At 44.2% G+C, this 16,267-nt stretch overlaps 6 non-coding genes and 1 pseudogene across 6 annotated transcripts; 6 read left to right on the top strand and 1 right to left on the bottom strand.

Moving 5' to 3' along the window:
- Nucleotides 1-6,107: 6,107 nt before the first annotated feature.
- On the bottom strand, nt 6,108-6,286 carry LOC135048229 (U1 spliceosomal RNA; annotated as a pseudogene).
- Nucleotides 6,287-10,047: 3,761 nt separating this feature from the next.
- Nucleotides 10,048-10,211, top strand: LOC135048251 (U1 spliceosomal RNA). Its single transcript, XR_010240171.1, has one exon. It is a non-coding gene; the product is annotated as a U1 spliceosomal RNA (small nuclear RNA).
- Nucleotides 10,212-10,363: 152 nt separating this feature from the next.
- On the top strand, nt 10,364-10,526 carry LOC135048198 (U1 spliceosomal RNA). The gene has a single exon (XR_010240133.1). It is a non-coding gene; the product is annotated as a U1 spliceosomal RNA (small nuclear RNA).
- A 671-nt stretch (nt 10,527-11,197) lies between these two features.
- LOC135048267 (U1 spliceosomal RNA) lies at nt 11,198-11,361 on the top strand. Its single transcript, XR_010240186.1, has one exon. It is a non-coding gene; the product is annotated as a U1 spliceosomal RNA (small nuclear RNA).
- Nucleotides 11,362-11,513: 152 nt separating this feature from the next.
- LOC135048199 (U1 spliceosomal RNA) lies at nt 11,514-11,677 on the top strand. Its single transcript, XR_010240134.1, has one exon. It is a non-coding gene; the product is annotated as a U1 spliceosomal RNA (small nuclear RNA).
- Nucleotides 11,678-12,347: 670 nt separating this feature from the next.
- On the top strand, nt 12,348-12,511 carry LOC135048197 (U1 spliceosomal RNA). Its single transcript, XR_010240132.1, has one exon. It is a non-coding gene; the product is annotated as a U1 spliceosomal RNA (small nuclear RNA).
- Nucleotides 12,512-12,662: 151 nt separating this feature from the next.
- Nucleotides 12,663-12,826, top strand: LOC135048224 (U1 spliceosomal RNA). The gene has a single exon (XR_010240150.1). It is a non-coding gene; the product is annotated as a U1 spliceosomal RNA (small nuclear RNA).
- Nucleotides 12,827-16,267: the final 3,441 nt, after the last annotated feature.

Genomic DNA, 16,267 nt, shown 5'->3' with positions numbered 1-16,267 from the left:
GAAATATGCTGGCAGAAAAATCCAATTGAGTGATTAAACAGCTCTTCATTTTCTGGCTTTATTTTTATGCTAACGAATTTGTTCTCTGAAAAGTGTCCACAAAGCCAAGTATCTGATTAACATATTTGTAGGGATGGTTTTTCACCTATTACTAAATTAAACTTGCTTCATTGGAAAGGCAGCAAGATGCATCCTCATTTCAATATCTACTGAAATAATACAGGTTGACACCAGGAAACATTAACGCCACTGCATCCTTGCTGCTTTCTCATGTGGAAGTCTGTTTAATGTGAAAACAAGGTGATATCTAATTAGCACACAGGTAAGGAATTAAGAAAATCTTTATTTAAGGGTGAAGATGTTTCTCACAAAATCGTTGCCCCAATGCATCATTGAAATTCAAGCTGGAAAGATGATTTTAATATATCCCTTGTACATTTTGTATTGCTCTTCTGGTGACAATGTAGTTTGTTTTTGTCAATTACCATTTTAATAATCGGGTAAAGAAAATTAATTGGATTTTTGAAAGAAAACAATACTGTCAATATACTATTAAAACAAATTAAAATGGTAAAAGTTATTGTACTTTAAGTAAAAATAAAAGCTAAAATATCAATCCCAGTTTTGGATTACTTTAATGAACAAAAAAAAAATGCATATAGCAAAGGATAGTTTCAATCTGCCTACCTCTGGGTTATGGGCCCAGCATGCTTCCATTGCAGTACTCTGCTGCACATGTAAGTGCAAGAGATCCTGAAGCACTCACTCATCATGCGAAAGTACCAATGTGTTTCTTCATTGGTTGCTGGAAGAAACATCTTACAAAAACTCTCCAGATTATTGACTTTTTAAAGTTTTTCTAGGAAACGTTCTAGATGAATGCTTATTAGTCTTTGTCAGTATGGACTTTTCGCAAAGTGTCTCTGTGGCGCAATCGGTTAGTGTGTTCAGCTATTAATCAAAAGGTTGGTGGTTCAATCCCATCCAGGGACGTAATTGACCTTGTGATCAGATTTTGGTAATATTTAAGTAGACAAGTCAAAATTGCAAACCCCCTCTTATGGTGTAGGGTACCTGGCCTTCTCTGATGTAATCAGAGTTAGATTTGATTAAGTGATTTTATAAAAAAACAGCTAGGAAGCACAATTTAGCAGTGGGTTGCAGAGAAAAAGAAAAATGCTGGCAGAAAAATCCAATTGAGTGATTAAACAGCTCTTCATTTTCTGGCTTTATTTTTATGATAACAAATTTGTTCTCTGAAAAGTGTCCACAAAGCCAAGTATCTGATTAACATCTTTGTAGGGATGGTTTTTCACCTATTACTAAATTAAACTTGCTTCATTGGAAAGGCAGCAAGATGCATCCTCATTTCAATATCTACGGAAATAATACAGGTTGACACCAGGAAACATTAACGCCACTGCATCTTTGCTGTTTTCTCATGTGGAAGTCTGTTTAATGTGAAAACAAGGTGATATCTAATTAGCACACAGGTAAGGAATTAAGAACATCTTTATTTAAGGGTGAAGATGTTTCTCACAAAATCGTTGCCCCAATGCATCATTGAAATTCAAGCTGGAAAGATGATTTTAATATATCACTTGTACATTTTGTATTGCTCTTCTGGTGACAATGTAGTTTGTTTTTGTCAATTACCATTTTAATAATCGGGTAAAGAAAATTAATAGGATTTTTGAAAGAAAACAATACTGTCAATATACTATTAAAACAAATTAAAATGGTAAAAGTTATTGTACTTTAAGTAAAAATAAAAGAGCAAAAATATCAATCCCAGTTTTGGATTACTTTAATTAACAAAAAAAATGCATATAGCAGAGGATAGTTTCAATCTGCCTACCTCTGGGTTATGGACCCAGCATGCTTCCATTACAGTACTCTGCTGCACATGTAAGTGCAAGAGATCCTGAAGCACTCACTCATCATGGGAAAGTACCAATGTGTTTCTTCATTGGTTGATGGAAGAAACATCTTACAAAAACTCTCCACATTATTGACTTTTTAAAATGTTTCTAGGAATCGTTCTAGATGAATGCTTATTAGCCTTTGTCAGTATGTTCTTTTGAAAAGTGTCGCTGTGGCGCAATCAGTTAGTGTGTAAGGCTATTAACCAAAAGGTTGGTGGTTCAATCCCACCAAGGGACTTAATTGACCTTGTTATCAGATTTTGGTGATCTTTAAGTAGACAAGTCAAAATTTCAAACCCCCTGTTATGGTGTAGGGTACCTGGCCTTCTCTAATGTAATCAGAGTTAGATTTGATTCAGTGATTTTATAAAAACAGCTAGGAAGAACAATTTAGCAGTGGGTTGCAGAGAAAAAGAAATATGCTGGCAGAAAAATCCAATTGAGTGATTAAACAGCTCTTCATTTTCTGGCTTTATTTTTATACTAACAAATTTGTTCTCTGAAAAGTGTCCACAAAGCCAAGTCTCTGATTAACACCTTTGTAGGGATGGTTTTTCACCTATTACTAAATTAAACTTGCTTCATTGGAAAGGCAGCAAGATGCATCTTCATTTCAATGTCTACTGAAATAATACAGGTTGACACCAGGAAACATTAACGCCACTGCATCTTTGCTGTTTTCTCATGTGGAAGTCTGTTTAATGTGAAAACAAGGTGATATCTAATTAGCACACAGGTAAGGAATTAAGAAAATCTTTATTTAAGGGTGAAGATGTTTCTCACAAAATCGTTGCCCCAATGCATCATTGAAATTCAAGCTGGAAAGATGATTTTAATATATCACTTGTACATTTTGTATTGCTCTTCTGGTGACAATGTAGTTTGTTTTTGTCAATTACCATTTTAATAATCGGGTAAAGAAAATTAAGTGGATTTTTGAAAGAAAACAATACTGTCAATATACTATTAAAACAAATTAAAATGGTAAAAGTTATTGTACTTTAAGTAAAAATAAAAGAGCAAAAATATCAATCCCAGTTTTGGATTACTTTAATTAACAAAAAAAAATGCATATAGCAGAGGATAGTTTCAATCTGCCTACCTCTGGGTTATGGACCCAGCATGCTTCCATTACAGTACTCTGCTGCACATGTAAGTGCAAGAGGTCCTGAAGCACTCACTTATCATGGGAAAGTACCAATGTGTTTCTTCATTGGTTGATGGAAGAAACATCTTACAAAAACTCTCCACATTATTGACTTTTTAAAATGTTTCTAGGAATCGTTCTAGATGAATGCTTATTAGCCTTTGTCAGTATGTACTTTTGCAAAGTGTAGCTGTGGCGCAATCAGTTAGTGTGTAAGGCTATTAACCAAAAGGTTGGTTGTTCAATCCCACCCAGGGACTTAATTGACCTTGTTATCAGATTTTGGTGATCTTTAAGTAGACAAGTCAAAATTTCAAACCCCCTGTTATGGTGTAGGGTACCTGGCCTTCTCTGATGTAATCAGAGTTAGATTTGATTCAGTGATTTTATAAAAACAGCTAGGAAGCTCAATTTGGCAGTGGGTTGCAGAGAAAAAGAAATATGCTGGCAGAAAAATCCAATTGAGTGATTAAACAGCTCTTCATTTTCTGGCTTTATTTTTATGCTAACTAATTTGTTCTCTGAAAAGTGTCCACAAAGCCAAGTATCTGATTAACATATTTGTAGGGATGGTTTTTCACCTATTACTAAATTAAACTTGCTTCATTGGAAAGGCAGCAAGATGCATCCTCATTTCAATATCTACTGAAATAATACAGGTTGACACCAGGAAACATTAACGCCACTGCATCCTTGCTGCTTTCTCATGTGGAAGTCTGTTTAATGTGAAAACAAGGTGATATCTAATTAGCACACAGGTAAGGAATTAAGAAAATCTTTATTTAAGGGTGAAGATGTTTCTCACAAAATCGTTGCCCCAATGCATCATTGAAATTCAAGCTGGAAAGATGATTTTAATATATCACTTGTACATTTTGTATTGCTCTTATGGTGACAATGTAGTTTGTTTTTGTCAATTACCATTTTAATAATAGGGTAAAGAAAATTAAGTGGATTTTTGAAAGAAAACAATACTGTCAATATACTATTAAAACAAATTAAAATGGTAAAAGTTATTGTACTTTAAGTAAAAATAAAAGCTAAAATATCAATCCCAGTTTTGGATTACTTTAATGAACAAAAAAAAAAAAATCATATAGCAAAGGATAGTTTCAATCTGCCTACCTCTGGGTTATGGGCCCAGCATGCTTCCATTGCAGTACTCTGCTGCACATGTAAGTGCAAGAGATCCTGAAGCACTCACTCATCATGCGAAAGTACCAATGTGTTTCTTCATTGGTTGCTGGAAGAAACATCTTACAAAAACTCTCCAGATTATTGACTTTTTAAAGTTTTTCTAGGAAACGTTCTAGATGAATGCTTATTAGTCTTTGTCAGTATGTGCTTTTTGCAAAGTGTCTCTGTGGCGCAATCGGTTAGTGTGTTCAGCTATTTATCAAAAGGTTGGTGGTTCAATCCCACCCAGGGACGTAATTGACCTTGTGATCAGATTTTGGTGATATTTAAGTAGACAAGTCAAAATTGCAAACCCCCTCTTATGGTATAGGGTACCTGGCCTTCTCTGATGTAATCAGAGTTAGATTTGATTAAGTGATTTTATAAAAAAACAGCTAGGAAGCACAATTTAGCAGTGGGTTGCAGATAAAAAGAAAAATGCTGGCAGAAAAATCCAATTGAGTGATTAAACAGCTCTTCATTTTCTGGCTTTATTTTTATGATTACAAATTTGTTCTCTGAAAAGTGTCCACAAAGCCAAGTATCTGATTAACATCTTTGTAGGGATGGTTTTTCACCTATTACTAAATTAAACTTGTTTCATTGGAAAGGCAGCAAGATGCATCCTCATTTCAATATCTACGGAAATAATACAGGTTGACACCAGGAAACATTAACGCCACTGCATATTTGCTGTTTTCTCATGTGGAAGTCTGTTTAATGTGAAAACAAGGTGATATCTAATTAGCACACAGGTAAGGAATTAAGAAAATCTTTATTTAAGGGTGAAGATGTTTCTCACAAAATCGTTGCCCCAATGCATCATTGAAATTCAAGCTGGAAAGATGATTTTAATATATCACTTGTACATTTTGTATTGCTCTTCTGGTGACAATGTAGTTTGTTTTTGTCAATTACCATTTTAATAATCGGGTAAAGAAAATTAATTGGATTTTTGAAAGAAAACAATACTGTCAATATACTATTAAAACAAATTAAAATGGTAAAAGTTATTGTACTTTAAGTAAAAATAAAAGAGCAAAAATATCAATCCCAGTTTTGGATTACTTTAATTAACAAAAAAAAATGCATATAGCAGAGGATAGTTTCAATCTGCCTACCTCTGGGTTATGGACCCAGCATGCTTCCATTACAGTACTCTGCTGCACATGTAAGTGCAAAAGATCCTGAAGCACTCACTCATCATGGGAAAGTACCAATGTGTTTCTTCATTGGTTGATGGAAGAAACATCTTACAAAAACTCTCCACATTATTGACTTTTTAAAATGTTTCTAGGAATCGTTCTAGATGAATGCTTATTAGCCTTTGTCAGTATGTACTTTTGCAAAGTGTCGCTGTGGCGCAATCAGTTAGTGTGTAAGGCTATTAACCAAAAGGTTGGTGGTTCAATCCCACCCAGGGACTTAATTGACCTTGTTATCAGATTTTGGTGATCTTTAAGTAGACAAGTCAAAATGTCAAACCCCCTGTTATGGTGTAGGGTACCTGGCCTTCTCTGATGTAATCAGAGTTAGATTTGATTCAGTGATTTTATAAAAACAGCTAGGAAGCACAATTTAGCAGTGGGTTGCAGAGAAAAAGAAATATGCTGGCAGAAAAATCCAATTGAGTGATTAAACAGCTCTTCATTTTCTGGCTTTATTTTTATGCTAACAAATTTGTGCTCTGAAAAGTGTCCACAAAGCCAAGTATCTGATTAACACCTTTGTAGGGATGGTTTTTCACCTATTATTAAATTAAACTTGCTTCATTGGAAAGGCAGCAAGTGATGTCATCCAAGCAGTGGGTCAAAGTTGGCTTCAAACCTCGTCTGCTTATGAAAAGAGAAAAGGGGTATGCAGGGCATGGCGGCCTTTTGCGGTGCTTGGATGACCCCTAGTTCGCATTAAATAATGCAGTCGAGTTTCCCACATTTGGGGAAATCACAGGGGTGAGCATACCCAGAATGCAATGAATGAACCGCACCCTGGGAGAACAGTCTTCATGACCATGGTATCTCCTATGCAAAATAAGTATGATTTGGGATAGGGCTGGGGAGGGCCGCTGCTCAGGCACATCTCTGTCAAGTAAAGGAGATTCAACTGAGGCAGCACAAGGGAACTCTCATCTGGGGACAACAACTGCAGGGAGAACACATATTTTCAGATGAACATGGGAGGGCAGAAGGCTGCCTAATACTGAAGCACCCCCAAACAACAAACCAAATGCAACAACTAGTACAAGCATTCCTGGGGGAAGGTCTGCAGCAGATGGATTTGCATATGGCGATGTCATCCAAGCAGTGGGTCAAAGTTGGCTTCAACCCTCGTCTGCATATGAAAAGAGAAAAGGGGCGTGCAGGGCATGGCGGCCTTTTGCGGCACTTGGATGACCCCTAGTTCGCATTAAACACCTCCACCCTCCGTCGGTGTGGGGCTCATGTTGGCTATGCCCCAGCCCCTGAAGGATTCAAGCTGATTTCTTGCAGCAGCTGGGCACTGTAACAGCTCCAGAGCTGCTCTGTAAGGCAAGTAAAAGGGTGTGGGCCCTGCAGCACTACCTGTAGTTCGCATTGTGCGAGACCCCTAGTTCGCATTAAACACCCCCACCCTCCTTCGGTGTGGGGCTCATGTTGGCCATGCCCCAGCCCCTGAAGCATTCACGCTGATTTCTTGCAGCAGCTGGGCACTGTAACAGCTCAAGAGCTGCTCTATAAGGCAAGTAAAAGGGTGTGGGCCCTGCAGCACTACCTGTAGTTTGCATTGTGCATTGGAAAGCACAAAGTAAGCAGACGGGAGGAGAAGTCAGGATAGTGCACAAGGGTATAGACGGGAGGGGCTCAAGAAAAAAGAAGTGGAAACAGACAGCAAACTAGGCTTCCAATGCACAATGCAAACTACAGGTAGTGCTGCAGGGCCCACACCCTTTTACTTGCCTTACAGAGCAGCTCTGGAGCTGTTTAATCACTCAATTGGATTTTTCTGCCAGCATAATTTTTCTCTTACGTCCTAGAGGATGCTGGGGACTCCGTAAGGATAGACGGGCTCCGCAGGAGACATGGGCACTTTAAGAAAGACTTTAGATCTGGGTGTGCACTGGCTCCTCCCTCTATGCCCCTCCTCCAGACCTCAGTTTACTACTGTGCCCAGAGGAGACTGGGTGCTTTTCAGGGAGCTCTCCTGAGTTTCCTGACAGAAAGTATATTTGTTAGATTTTTTTATTTTCAGGGAGCCTGCTGGCAACAGACTCCCTGCATCGAGGGGCGGAGGGGAGAGATGCACACCTACTTCTGTGAGTTGATAGGCTCTGCTTCTTAGGCTACTGTACAGCATTAGCTCCAGAGGGATCGGTACGCAGGTCTCACCCTCGCCGTCCGTCCCAGAGCCGCGCCGCCGCCCCCCTCGCAGAGCCGGAAGATAGAAGCCGGGTGAGTATGAGAAGAAAAGAAGACTTCAGAGGCAGCGGAAGACTTCATGATCTTCACTGAGGTAACGCACAGCAGTAAAGCTGTGCTCCATTGCTCCAATACACCTCACACACGGCAGTCAGTGTAAGGGTGAAGGGCGCAGGGGGGACGCCCTGGGCAGCAATATAGACCTCTCTTTGGCAAAATAAATATATATGCAGCTAGGCACTGTATATATATATAAGAGCCCCCGCCATTTTTTTACTATATTTCAGCGGGACAGAAGCCCGTCGCTGAGGGGGTGGGGCTTCTCCCTCAGCACTCACCAGCGCCATTTTCTCCACAGCACCGCTGAGGGGAAGCTCCACGGACTCTCCCCTGCTTATACCACGGTAGAAAGAGGGTCTTAAAGAAGAGGGGGGCACATAATTTGGCGCATATATATATGGAAATACAGCGCTACTGGGTAAACATAAAATTATTGTGTTTTTTTCCTGGGTCATATAGCGCTGGGGTGTGTGCTGGCATACTCTCTCTCTCTGTCTCTCCAAAGGGCCTTGTTGGGGAACTGTCCTCAGATAAGAGGATTCCCTGAGTGTATGGTGTGTCGGTACACGTGTGTCGACATGTCTGAGGTAGAAGGCTCTCCTAGAGAGGAGCAGGAGCAAATTAATGTGGTGTCTCCATCGACAACGCCGACACCTGACTGGATGGATATGTGGAATGTTTTAAGTGCTAATGTAAACTTATTACACAAGAGATTAGACAAAGCTGAAGCTAGGGAACAGTCAGGGAGTCAACCCATGCCTGTCCCTATGTCGCAGGGACCTTCGGGGTCTCAAAAGCGCCCACTATCCCAAATAGTTGACACAGATACCGACACAGATTCTGACTCCAGTGTCGACTACGATGATGCAAAGTTACAGCCAAAATTGGCTAAATGTATTCGATATATGATTATTGCAATAAAAGATGTTTTGCACATCACAGAGTCCCCTGTCCCTGACACGAGGGTACACATGTATAAGGGAAAGAAACCTGAGATAACCTTTCCCCCCTCACATGAGTTGAACGAATTATGTGAAAAAGCTTGGGAATCTCCAGACAAAAAGCTGCAGATTCCCAAAAGGATTCTTATGGCGTATCCTTTCCCGCCAATGGACAGGATACGGTGGGAATCCTCCCCTAGGGTGGATAAAGCATTGACATGCTTATCCAAAAAGGTAGCGCTGCCATCCCAGGATACGGCTACCATCAGGGACCCTGCTGACCGCAAGCAGGAGGTTACCCTAAAGTCCATTTACACACATTCTGGTACTTTACTCAGACCGGCAATTGCGTCGGCCGGGGTTGTAGCGCGGTGGCAGCATGGACAGATACCTTATCAGCAGAGATTGAGACCCTAGATAAGGATGCTATGTTATTGACCATAGGGCATATAAAAGATGCTGTCCTATATATGAGAGATGCTCAAAGTGACATTAGTCTACTGGGTTCTAGAATAAACGCTATGTCGATTTCTGCTAGACGAGTCCTATGGACCCGGCAATGGACAGGTGATGCCGACTCAAAAAGGCATATGGAGGTTTTACCTTACAGGGGTGAGGAATTGTTTGGGAAAGGTCTCTCGGACCTAGTCTCCACAGCTACAGCTGGTAAATCAAATTTTTTGCCTTATATTCCCTCACAGCCTAAGAAAGCACCACATTATCAAATGCAGTCCTTTCGATCACAGAGAAACAAGAAAGTACGAGGTGCGTCCTTTCTTGCCAGAGGTAAGGGCAGAGGGAAGAAGCTGCACAACACAGCTAGTTCCCAGGAACAGAAGTCCTCCCCGGCCTCTACAAAATCCACCGCATGACGCTGGGGCTCCGCTAAAGGAGTCCGCCCAGTTGAGGGCACGTCTTCGAGTTTTCAGCCACATCTGGGTTCATTCGCAGGTGGATCCCTAGGCAATAGAAATTGTTTCTCAGGGTTACAAGCTGAAATTCGAAGAGGTGCCTCCTCGCCGGTTTTTCAAATCGGCCCTACCATCTTCTCCCCAGGAAAGGGAGATAGTGTTAAATGCAATTCACAAATTGTATCTTCAACATATGCAGATGAGGGTTCCAGCCAACTTTGGCCCACTGCTTGGATGACATCACCGTATGTAAATCCGTCTTCTGCAGACCTTCTCCCAGGAATGCTTGTACTAGTTGTTGCATTTGGTTTGTTGTTTGGGCGTGCTTCAGTATTAGGCAGCCTTCTGCCCTCCCATGTTCATCTGAAAATATGTGTTCTCCCGGCAGTTGTTGTCCCCAGATGAGAGTTCCCTTGTGCTGCCTCAGTTGAATCTCCTTTACTTGACAGAGATGTGCCTGAGCAGCGGCCCTCCCCAGCCCTATCTCAAATCATACTTATTTTGCATAGGAGATACCATGGTCATAAAGATTGTTCTCCCAGGGTGAGGTTCATTCATTGCATTCTGGGTATGCTGACCCCTGTGATTTCCCCAAATGTGGGAAACTCAACTGCATTATTTGTGGTAGTGGGGGACTGTGTTTGTGTTTTCCTCTTGTCAGCTCTGGTAAAAGTCAGATTTCTTTGTCTCAGATCTTCCTCTAGCCTTGTTCTTCTTTCGAGAGTTCCATTGTGCTGCCTCAGTTTGATCTCCTTCACTTGACAGGGGGGTACCCGAGAAGCGACCCTCCCCAGCTCTAGCCCAACTCCTACATACCTGCCAGGTGAGATACTATGATCATGAAGGTGCTTCTCCCAGGGCAAGGCTCACCCATTGCACTCTGGGTGTGCTGCTCCTGCGATTTCCCCAAATGTGGGAAACTTGACTGCATAATTTGTGTTTCCCCTGGTCGGCTCTCGTATAATTCAGATCTCTTTGTCTCAGGTCTCTCTCCAGCCTAGTTTGCTGTCTGTTTCCACTTCTGTTTTCTTGAGCCGCTCCCTTCTATGCCCTTGCGCACTATCCTGACTTCTCCCGTCTGCTTACTTTGTGCCTTCCAACGCACAATGCGAACTACAGGTAGTGCTGCAGGGCCCACACCCTTTTACTTGCCGTACAGAGCAGCTCTGGAGCTGTTACAGTGCCCAGCTGCTGCAAGAAATCAGCTTGAATGCTTCAGGGGCTGGGGCATAGCCAACATGAGCCCCACACCGAAGGAGGGTGGAGGTATTTAATGCGAACTAGGGGTCATCCAAGCACCGCAAAAGGCCGCCATGCCCTGCATAACCCTTTTCTCTTTTCATATGCAGATGAGGGTTCCAGCCAACTTTGGCCCACTGCTTGGATGACATCACCGTATGCAAATCCGTCTTCTGCAGACCTTCTCCCAGGAATGCTTTTACTAGTTGTTACATTTGGTTTGTTGTTTGGGGGTGCTTCAGTATTAGGCAGCCTTCTGCCCTCCCATGTTCATCTGAAAATATGTGTTCTCCCTGCAGTTGTTGTCCCCAGATGAGAGTTCCCTTGTGCTGCCTCAGTTGAATCTCCTTTACTTGACAGAGATGTGCCTGAGCAGCGGCCCTCCCCAGCCCTATCCCAAATCATACTTATTTTGCATAGGAGTTTCCATGGTCATGAAGATTGTTCTCCCAGGGTGAGGTTCATTCATTGCATTCTGGGTATGCTGACCCCTGTGATTTCCCCAAATGTGGGAAACTCGACTGCATTAATTGTGGTAGTGGGGGACTGTGTTTGTGCTTTCCTCTGGTCAGCTCTGGTAAAAGACAGATTTCTTTGTCTCAGATCTTCCTCTAGCCTTGTTCTTTTTTCGAGAGTTTCCTTGTGCTGCCTCAGTTGGATCTCCTTCACTTGACAGGGGGGTGCCCGAGCAGCGACCCTCCCCATCTCTAGCCCAACTCCTACTTACCTGCCAGGTGAGATACTATGATCATGAAGGTGCTTCTCCCAGGGCAAGGCTCACCCATTGCACTCTGGGTGTGCTGCTCCTACGATTTCCCCAAATGTGGGACACTTGACTGCATAATTTGTGTTTCCTCTAGTCGGCTACTCGTATAATTCAGATCTCTTTGTCTCAGGTCTCTCTCCAGCCTAGTTTGCTGTCTGTTTCCACTTCTCTTTTCTTGAGCCGCTGCCTTCTATGCCCTTGTGCACTCTCCTGACTTCTCCTGTCTGCTTACTTTGTGCCTTCCAACGCACAATGCAAACTACAGGTAGTGCTGCAGGGCCCACACCCTTTTACTTGCCTTTCAGAGCAGCTCTGGAGCTGTTACAGTGCCCAGCTGCTGCAAGAAATCAGCTTGAATGCTTCAGGGGCTGGGGCATAGCCAACATGAGCCCCACACCGACGGAGGGTGGAGGTGTTTAATGCGAACTAAGGGTCATCCAAGCGCCGCAAAAGGCCGCCATGCCCTGCATACCCCTTTTCTCTTTTCATATGCAGATGAGGGTTCCAGCCAACTTTGGCCCACTGCTTGGATGACATCACCGTATGCAAATCCGTCTTCTGCAGACCTTCCCCCAGGAATGCTTGTACTAGTTGTTGCATTTGGTTTGTTGTTTGGGGTGCTTCAGTATTAGGCAGCCTTCTGCTCTCCCATGTTCATCTGAAAATATGTGTTCTCCCTGCAGTTGTTGTCCCCAGATGAGAGTTCCCTTGTGCTGCCTCAGTTGAATCTCCTTTACTTGACAGAGATGTGCCTGAGCAGCGGCCCTCCCCAGCCCTATCCCAAATCATACTTATTTTGCATAGGAGATACCATGGTCATGAAGATTGTTCTCCCAGGGTGAGGTTCATTCATTGCATTCTGGGTATGCTGACCCCTGTGATTTCCCCAAATGTGGGAAACTCGACTGCATTATTTGTGGTAGTGGGGGACTGTGTTTGTGCTTTCCTCTGGTCAGCTCTGGTAAAAGTCAGATTTCTTTGTCTCAGATCTTCCTCTAGCCTTGTTTTTTTTCGAGAGTTTCCTTGTGCTGCCTCAGTTGGATCTCCTTCACTTGACAGGGGGGTATCCGAGCAGCGACCCTCCCCAGCTCAAGCCCAACTCCTACTTACCTGCCAAGTGAGATACTATGATCAGGAAGGTGCTTCTACCAGGGCAAGGCTCACCCATTGCACTCTGGGTGTGCTGCTCCTACGATTTCCCCAAATGTGGGACACTTGACTGCATAATTTGTGTTTCCTCTGGTCGGCTACTCGTATAATTCAGATCTCTTTGTCTCAGGTCTCTCTCCAGCCTAGTTTGCTGTCTGTTTCCACTTCTCTTTTCTTGAGCCCCTGCCTTCTATGCCCTTGTGCACTCTCCTGACTTCTCCTGTCTGCTTACTTTGTGCCTTCCAACGCACAATGCAAACTACAGGTAGTGCTGCTGGGCCAACACCCTTTTACTTGCCTTACAGAGCAGCTCTGGAGCTGTTACAGTGCCCAGCTGCTGCAAGAAATCAGCTTGAATGCTTCAGGGGCTGGGGCATAGCCAACATGAGCAGCAAGATGCAGCACTGGACTATTAGTAATGTACTGTTGTATGCTGAGCACCACAATGCAGCACAAGACAATGAGCAGTGATACTGAGCACTGATGAGGATACTACAGAGAACTGACACTGAGCAGGAGAGACACACTACTAGTATTACTGAGCAGCAATAAGTAACCACTGATACTGGGCACTGATATTGAGATTTCCACTGAGAGAACATAGCCACGTCCTCTCCGCTCTCTCTTCAATGCACGAGTAAAAATGGCGGCAACGCGCAGCTCTTTATATGGAATCCGAATCTCGCGAGAATCCGACAGCGGGATGATGACATTTTCCCTTGTTCAGGTTTTCCGAGTCAGGCGGGAACAACCGAGCCTGCCTCGGACCAGTGTAAACCACGTGGAGTTCGTCGGGAATTCGGTTCTCGGAGAACCGAACCCGCTCCTCTATATATACTATATTACTATGTTACTGTAGTATACAGAACACCACAATGCAATGAGCAGTGATAGTGAGCACTGATGAGGATACTAGAACTGACACTGAGCAGCAAGATGCAGCACTGGACTATTAGTAATGTACTGTAGTATGCTGAGCACCACAATGCAGCACAAGACAATGAGCAGTGATACTGAGCACTGATGAGGATACTACTGAGAACTGACACTGAGCAGGAGAGACACACTACTAGTATTACTGAGCAGCAATAAGTAACCACTGATACTGAGCACTGATATTGAGATTAACACTGAGAGAACATAGCCACGTCCTCTCCGCTCTCTCTTCAATGCACGAGTAAAAATGGCAGCAACGCGCAGCTCTTTATATGTTACAGTGCCCAGCTGCTGCAAGAAATCAGCTTGAATGCTTCAGGGGATGGGGCATGGCCAACATGAGCCCCACACCAAAGGAGGGTGGGGGTGTTTAATGCAAACTAGGGGTCATCCAAGCACTGCAAAAGGCCGCCATGCCCTGCATGCCCCTTTTCTCTATGGAATCCGAATCAGCATGAATGCTTCAGGGGATGGGGCATGGCCAACATGAGCCCCACACCAAAGGAGGGTGGGGGTGTTTAATGCGAACTAGGGGTCATCCAAGCACTGCAAAAGGCCGCCATGCCCTGCATGCCCCTTTTCTCTTTTTATATGCAGATGAGGGTTCCAGCCAACTTTGGCCCACTGCTTGGATGACATCACCGTATGCAAATCCTTCTGCTGCAGACCTTCCCCCAGGAATGCTTGTACTAGTTGTTGGATATGGTTTGATATTTGATGGTGCTTCAGTATTAGGCAGCCTTCCGCCCTCCCATGTTCATCTGAAAAGATGTGGTCTCCCTGCAGTTGTTGTCCCCAGACGAGAGTTCCCTTGTGCTTCCTCAGTTGAATCTCCTTAACTTGACGGGGGAGGGGCTGCCCGAGCTGCCACCCTCCCCAGCCCTATCCCAACTCATACTTATTTTACATATTAGATCTCTTGATCATGAAGATTGTTCTCACAGGGTGAGGTTCATCCATTATATTTTAAAATAGGAAGGTACAAATTACATATTTGAATTGCATCTATGTGCTGGATTCAAATGTCCCCCCCCCCTTCCTTTCTCAATTGTGCCCGTCAGCAGCTATTCTAAGGTTGCTGCCAATGGGTGTGACACATTCATTTCTTCTGTGGGGTACACTGGACTCCACAAGGATTCACATTGGGGTGTAGAGTAGGATCTTGATCTGAGGCACCAACCGGCTCAAAGCTTTTGACTGTTCCCAAGAAGCTCAGTGCATTCTCCTCTATAACCCCGCTTCCATGAACAGGGAGCTCAGTTTGTAGTTGGTGCCTTCAGTAGCAGGCCAATTAACAGGGGCCTGCCTCAGGCAGCCTATTCTTAGCTATTAATTTTGACAAGAAAAGAAGAACTTGTTTTATGAGAATCTACAAGGGCTGCAGCAGGCTAGGTCTAATAGACATCTTTACTGCAGCTTCATCACTCCCAGCGGCGCTGTATACTCCCGTGCCCTGGTTGCTGGGTCACTGCAGCGGAGGCTCCGGTTTCATCCTAAGGTCAGTCACACACACACCACCCTTCCGGATCACGAGGCCGCTGATGAAGGGGAGCGAGGCCGTAGGGGGTGGGCCGTGTGCGCACTGCGGTGGACACTGATTACTGGGCAGCCACTCCACTAGCCACCAGGTACAGTTAAGGAGCACAGGTCTGGGGGTTTTTCTCCTATATTAACCCAATTTTGTACTGCCCGCAGCGCATTGTGATAGGTAATAGGGCCTGATTCAGGTTGGATTGCAATCACAATAAGCGATCCAACTGCAAAAATTGCTAAGAGCATACGCATGTGCCTGCATTTTCTGCGGCACCCCGCAGAGAATGTGATCGCCTCTGCCTGTCAATCGGGGTGGGGAAGGGGGGGAGAGGTGGGTCAGCAACACTCCATTTCCAAGTCAGGGATGGAGCGGTGCGGGGGCAAGGCTTCAAAATGGGGTCTGCAACGGAGGAGACACAGGGGGCGTGGTCACAGCGGCTGTATGACATCACATTCAGCCACTGTGATCACAAAAATGGTGGCGGCTTCCTGCGCGCACATACAGTCTGCACCAGCAGGAGCCTACACCATTTTTTATGATCACGCTGAACTGCAGTGCGACTGCAATTACAGCATGGTCAAGAAGGGAGGCGTCATGCTGGGTGGCCATGCCCTGTCACTGTGCAGGAGCCAGCACCGCTCACACACTAGTCCCCGGGTGCAGCCCCCAACCCCCGGGACACCCGGAGCAACAAAATGTAGATTCAGGCCACCAGGCCACGCCCCTACCTATGAAACCATGCCTCCTTTTTACCATTGCGCTGCTTATCTGCGCGCACTGCATTACAATCTCCCTCGCCACCTCTCTGGGTGTCACCAGTGATAGTGACACCTCTGCCATGCTTGTAGCAGCTGGTCCTAAGATCTACGCCTCACACCCTGAGTGTTTGCCCTTGTGACTTGTTGATCATCATAGCGAAGTAGATGCTTACAGAAAACTGCAGGGGCTTAGATTGAAAATAAAAAAAATGATGGGTATAAGGTAGAGAGGAGCGGGTTCGGTTCTCCGAGAACCGAATTCCCCACGAACTCCACGTGGTTTACACTGGTCCGAGGCAGGCTCGGTTGTTCCCGCCTGACTCGGAAAAC

The sequence above is a fragment of the Pseudophryne corroboree genome, unplaced genomic scaffold (assembly GCF_028390025.1).
Source record: "Pseudophryne corroboree isolate aPseCor3 unplaced genomic scaffold, aPseCor3.hap2 scaffold_946, whole genome shotgun sequence".
Classification (NCBI taxonomy): Eukaryota; Metazoa; Chordata; class Amphibia; order Anura; family Myobatrachidae; genus Pseudophryne; species Pseudophryne corroboree.
Note: the sequence above shows the minus strand (reverse complement) of the source record. Positions and strands in the feature narration are given on the sequence as shown.